The sequence below is a fragment of the Thamnophis elegans genome, chromosome 14 (genome assembly GCF_009769535.1).
Source record: "Thamnophis elegans isolate rThaEle1 chromosome 14, rThaEle1.pri, whole genome shotgun sequence".
Lineage (NCBI taxonomy): Eukaryota > Metazoa > Chordata > Lepidosauria > Squamata > Colubridae > Thamnophis > Thamnophis elegans.
The window spans coordinates 47,002,845-47,008,578 of record NC_045554.1 but is presented as its reverse complement, the minus strand read 5'-3'; the positions used below and the strand labels follow the sequence as shown (position 1 = coordinate 47,008,578).

Sequence of the window (5,734 nt, the reverse complement as noted above, 5' to 3'; positions counted from 1 at the left end):
AAGGAAGGTTAGTTCTCCCGTAAGATTTATTTCACTACATCTGCAACAAGTCAGGCAAAAACATCAGAGTCGAAAGATATTTTTCCCCCTTCTCTCTTTCTCTTTCCATTTTCGTCTGAGGCCTTCTTAGAACAAAGCTTGGTTACTTGAGATAAACAAAGGCAAGGGAAGAAATTATCAAAGAGCAGGCTGCCCACAAACTCTACAATTTGGATTTGACTTGGTAACTTGGGCAGCTTAAACCAAATTCAAACCAGATTGACCTCTGTGGAAGCAAGCACACCCAGAGCACGTGAGAATTCACTCTGTGAAAAACATCCCTTATAGGAGAAGCCCCCTTCTAGAGGGTGTCGCCTTCTGCTTCCCATAGTTGAACGCATCCTGGATCTTTTCATTCGTGTTCCTAGTCCTCCTTGTTCATTGTGCAGTAAATAAAACATTGCACAATAAATAATATTTATTGAGCAACAAAGTTGAACCACCTAGACTAGAACGACAGACAGAAAAGAGAAAATGTAGGGGCTATAAATTTAAATAGCACTAGCAATAGCAATAGCGGTTAGACTTATATACCGCTTCATAGGGCTTTCAGCCCTCTCTAAGCGGTTTACAGAGTCAGCATATCGCCCCCACAGTCTGGGTCCTCATTTCACCCACCTCGGAAGGATGGAAGGCTGAGTCAACCTTGAGCCTGGTGAGATTTGAACCGCTGAACTGCAGATAACAGTCAGCTGAAGTAGCCTGCAGTACTGCACTCTACCCACTGCGCCACCTCGGCGCAGTTGTAGAAAGTTCTGAGATGCCACATAGTAAAACACCGGTAGTATGGAAAGAGATAACTTGGAGAAGGAGATTAATGGACAGCCAGTTTTGTGTAGTAGTTAAGGTGTTGGCACTAGAAACCAGAAGGCTGTGAATTCTAGTCCCACTTTAAGCATGAAAGACAGCTGGGTGACTTTGGGTCAATCGCCAGGAAACCGTGAATTCTAGTCCCACTTTAAGCATGAAAGACATCTGGGTGACTTCGGGCCAATCAGTAGAAGATGTTGAGTTCTAGTCTTAAGTATGAAAGCAACTGAGTGACTTGGGCCAATCACTAGGAGACAGTGAATTCTAGGTCGGTCTTAGACATGAAAACCGGCTGGGTGACTTTGGGCTAATCACTCTCTCTCAGCACAACTCACTTCACAGAGTTGCTGTTGTAAGAAAAATAGGAGGAGGAAGGAGTATTAGGTATGTTTGGCACCTTGAGTCACTTGAGGTGGCCCAGTGGTTAGGGTGCAGTACTGCAGGCCACTTCAGCTGACTGTTATCTGCAGTTCAGCGGTTCTAATCTCGCCGGCTGAAGGTTGACTCAGCCTTCCATCCTTCTGAGGTGGGTGAAATGAGGACCCAGACTGTGGGGGCGACATGCTGACTCTGTAAACCGCTTAGAGAGGGCTGAATGCCCTATGAAGCGGTATATAAGTCTAACTGCTATTGCTATCTATCTATCTATCTATCTATCTATCTATCTATCTATCTATCTATCTATCTATCTATCTATCTATCTATATCTCTGTCTGTCTGTCTGTCTGTCTGTCTGTCTGTCTATCTATCTATCTATCTATCTATCTATCTATCTATCTATCTATCTATCTATCTATCTATCTATCTATCGGATTGTTGGGGGCGATATGCTGACTCTGTAAACCGCTTAGAGAGCCGAGGTGGCGCAGTGGTTAGGGTGCAGTACTGCAGGCCACTTCAGCTGACTGTTATCTGCAGTTCAGCGGTTCTAATCTCACCGGCTCAAGATTGACTCAGCCTTCCATCCTTCCGAGGTGGGTGAAATGAGGACCCAGACTGTGGGGGTGATATGCTGACTCTGTAAACCGCTTAGAGAGGGCTGAAAGCCCTATGAAGCGGTATATAAGTCTAACTGCTATTGCTATTGCTATTAGAGAGGGCTGAAAGCCCTATGAAGCGGTATATAAGTCTAACTGCTATTGCTATTACTATTATCAAAATGATAAAAGTGTGATAAAAATATAATAAAAATAAATAATCATCTTTACTTTGTTTCTCCGTGGTCCAACAAGGTATGCTGAGCTTTATCTTCATGTAGGTAAATACATGTGGGGGAAACGTAATAACCTGTTAATAACAGAATAACAGAGTGGGAAGGGAGGAACCTTGGAAGTCTTCTAATCTAACCCCCTGCTCAGGCAGAAAACCCTGTACCATTTCAAACAAATGATTGTCCAACCTCTTCTTAAAGATTTCCAGTGTTGGGGCATTCACAACTTCTGGAGGCAATTTGTTCCACTGATTAATTGTTCTCACTGTCAGGAAATTTCTCCTTATTTTCAGGTTGTTTCTCTCCTTGATTAGATACCATCCATTCCTTTTCGTCCTGCCTTCTGATTCTTTGGAGAATAGCTTGACCCCCCTCTTCTTTAGGGCAACCCCTTGGAACCCTGCCAATAGATGTTAAATAGATGCTTTAAAATGCCATCCTCTTGTCTCCACAGGTAACGATGGTGGTATTGTCCAGATGAAATCCCTTGAGAAGAAGAAGAAAAAGAAAGAAAAGAAATTATGTATTTTCCCTACATTTGCTATCTGTTCCATGAGGAAAGTGAACGCTGACTTTTTGGTCATTTGCACAGAGGCCCAATTTCTTTGGGAATATAATTTCATTCTTAGGACACAAAACTTCCTTTGTTCCCAATAATTTTCCTGCCATGCGGCACACCTATCTTAAATGTTGCCAATGCTTCTGAATTAGAAACTCATCCTCATACAAATTGAGGTGTTTGGGTAATGGAAGATGACCCTTTATTTGTTTTGGACATCGGTGGTTAACAGGAACATTAAAAATGAATATATATATATAACATTTGCTGACCTGGTCTAAGGCATGAAACTCTTACCTGAAAGAAGCCACCAGAACCAGCTGGGCCGTCCTTAAAATTCTGGGAAAGAAGGAAAATATTTCCATGATGTAATCGCTCGATCAAAATTCGGACGCTTGTCAACTGACTCGCATTTGTGACGGTTGAAGTGTCCCGGGGTCACGTGATCCCATTGTGCGTCCTTTAGACAAGCAAAATCAAAGTCAGATTCACTTAACAATCGTGTAAACTAATTAACAACTGCAGTGATTCACTTAACGACTGTTGCAAGTAAGGTTGTAAAATGGGGCAAAGGTCACTGGGAAACTGCCTTGCTTAGTAACGAAAAATTTGGGCTGAACCGAGGTAACTCAAGAACTACCTATAATTCCTAGGAAATATTTATACCACCCACCCACCCCCAGAAAGAAGCGTCTGTTTTTCTGCCTTATTCTACAAATATAGATGGAATTTATTTTCTATTTCACTTGTGGAGTGTTTAAAAATTATTGTATTGTGGGGGATTGAGCTGCTACCAATAATACTTTTGTCCCCCTGGAGTCTTCTTAGCTGCAAAACTTCTCAATCTGCTTCCTTTTCATGGGATTTAAAAGAAAAGTGGAGGGCAAGAGAATTAAGCACAAAATGAGATATTCATACACATTCCCTTGCTTACGGGTCACTACTGTGCAACAATACCCATCTCTAGCCCAAGAGAATTTCACCAAAATCCTCCTCTCCTTTGATATAAATTCGGCAAGCAAATTATTTTAATTAAATCAGAACCAGTAACGGGGAGGGGAATCAAAATTACTCTCCATTGCACTGGATAATTCTCTGGTCTGGAAGATGGGGAGGTAGCTGTTCTGTCTGGGGTGTCGGGAGTTGGAATAGTCCAAAATATTCATCCCATGGTAGCTGGCAGATGTGAGGCCTCTGCCATCCTCCTGGATGTCTTTGGTTTTAATTAACTATTTTCCATTGCAAGCCAAGCAAGAGAATATACACTGACCTGCCTCAAAGCCCCCACTCTTGTTTATTTTCTCTTCAATTTATTTCTAAGCCAGATAGTCCACATTTCATGATTACAGCAAACTCCAAAAATGGGGGGGGGGGTTTGCAAGTCAGTTCAACATGCTTTACAAGTCAATCATTTTAAGAGTTGAAACTTTGAGACACTCTTAATTGAACAGCTTTTGAAAACACTTAATCGTACACCGCCTGGAAATGTTAACTGTACACCATCCAGAATCGCTCTGTGAATGAGACGGGCTGTCTCTAAATTTGATGTAGAAATAAATAAATTAAATGACGTTTGGAAAGCTGACATCTCCGACTCAAGTTGGGGATATTAGTAACACCTGGAATCTCCTCCCTCATATTCCCTGTCCAATTCTCTTTTCCACTAACTCCAGTCTTGGGAGAAACAATAAAGGAGACCATTTGTACCTCAGAGTTTAAATGTGGGTCCTTGATGCTCTCTGAACTTGGTTGTTTTCTTGCAGATGTCTCATGGCCCAACTAGATAACTTCATCAGTGATGGAGGTAGCACTGATGATGTTGCCTAGCTTGGATAATGAAACGTCTGCAAGAAAATAACCAAGCTCAGAGACCCCAAAGGGCCTCTCAGGAGAAACATCTGGATGGTTTGACTGAGGAATGGAAGATGAGATTCCATCAGTAGATCCAGCTCTTGAATCTACTAATTCAGCTCCTGACAACAGAATCCTATCTCCAAACTTAGAAGGAAAAAAATCGAAGGAATTCTGAGGATCTAAAAACTATAGGATTGCCTTACATCTCTGAATGTTTTATGCTAAATTAGGAAAGGAATCTAAAGGCCAAACTGGGAATAATAGTGTCAAACTCTGCCAGCTTCAAAAGATGCCTCTTCCCTGATACCTTCTCACATGTGAGGTACCTTCTGTGTCTCTCTCCATGGATGGAATCATGAGTGGTCATTCGTCAATAAAAAGTCCTCTCCCATAGGTGTATAAGATCTACTTCTCCATCCTCCATCAACTTGCAGCATCCTTCACTGAGGTTCATGGTTCAAGGGTCAAGGTTCATTTTATTTATATGCCATTTTATCATCCTGGCCGAGGTGGCGCAGTGGTTAAATGCAGCACTGCAGGCTACTTCAGCTGACTGCAGTTCTGCAGTTCGGCTGTTCAAATCTCACGGGCTCAGGGTTGACACAGCCTTCCATCCTTCCGAGGTGGGTAAAATGAGGACCCGGATTGTTGTTGGGGGCGATATGCTGACTCTGTAAACCGCTTAGAGAGGGCTGAAAGCCCTATGAAGCGGTATAGAAGTCTAACTGCTATTGCTATTGCTATTGGCTCAGGCAGTTGAGAGTTTGCAATGTGTGAAGGGCTGCGTTTTGTACACCCATGATGTGGGTCCATGAATACTCCCCATTTTTGACATTTGCAATCCAGGCAGTTCTCCGTAACTCTTTCATCTTTTCAACATTCAGGGATTGGCCATTCTCCTTGCCTTACATCTGGTCTACAGTCTTCATCTGTAAAGGCTGACTTTGAATTCTAAACTAGAATTTGGGACTTCCTTGTCTCTTCCCCATCCAGAACAGAAGAGAATAATAGAGTAGGACATTGGGGATCTTCTGGTCCAACTCCCTGTTCAGGCAAGAGACCCGATATCCTTCTGGACAAATGGCTGTCCAATCTTCCTTGAAAACCTCCAGTGATGGAGTACAGACAAACCATTTGCTGGTTAATTCTTCTTAATATTAGGACAATTATCCTCAGTTCTCGGCTGGTCCTCTCCTTGATTAGTTTCCATCCATGGCTTCTTGTCCTGCCCTCAAGTGCTTTGGAGAATAAGTTGACACCCC

At 42.5% G+C, this 5,734-nt stretch overlaps 1 long non-coding RNA gene across 1 annotated transcript; it reads right to left on the bottom strand.

Moving 5' to 3' along the window:
- Positions 1–2,354: 2,354 nt before the first annotated feature.
- On the bottom strand, positions 2,355–3,022 carry LOC116517378. Its single transcript, XR_004256452.1, has 2 exons — positions 2,916–3,022; positions 2,355–2,545 (listed from the first exon to the last, which is right to left on the bottom strand). It is a non-coding gene; the product is annotated as an uncharacterized LOC116517378 (long non-coding RNA).
- Positions 3,023–5,734: the final 2,712 nt, after the last annotated feature.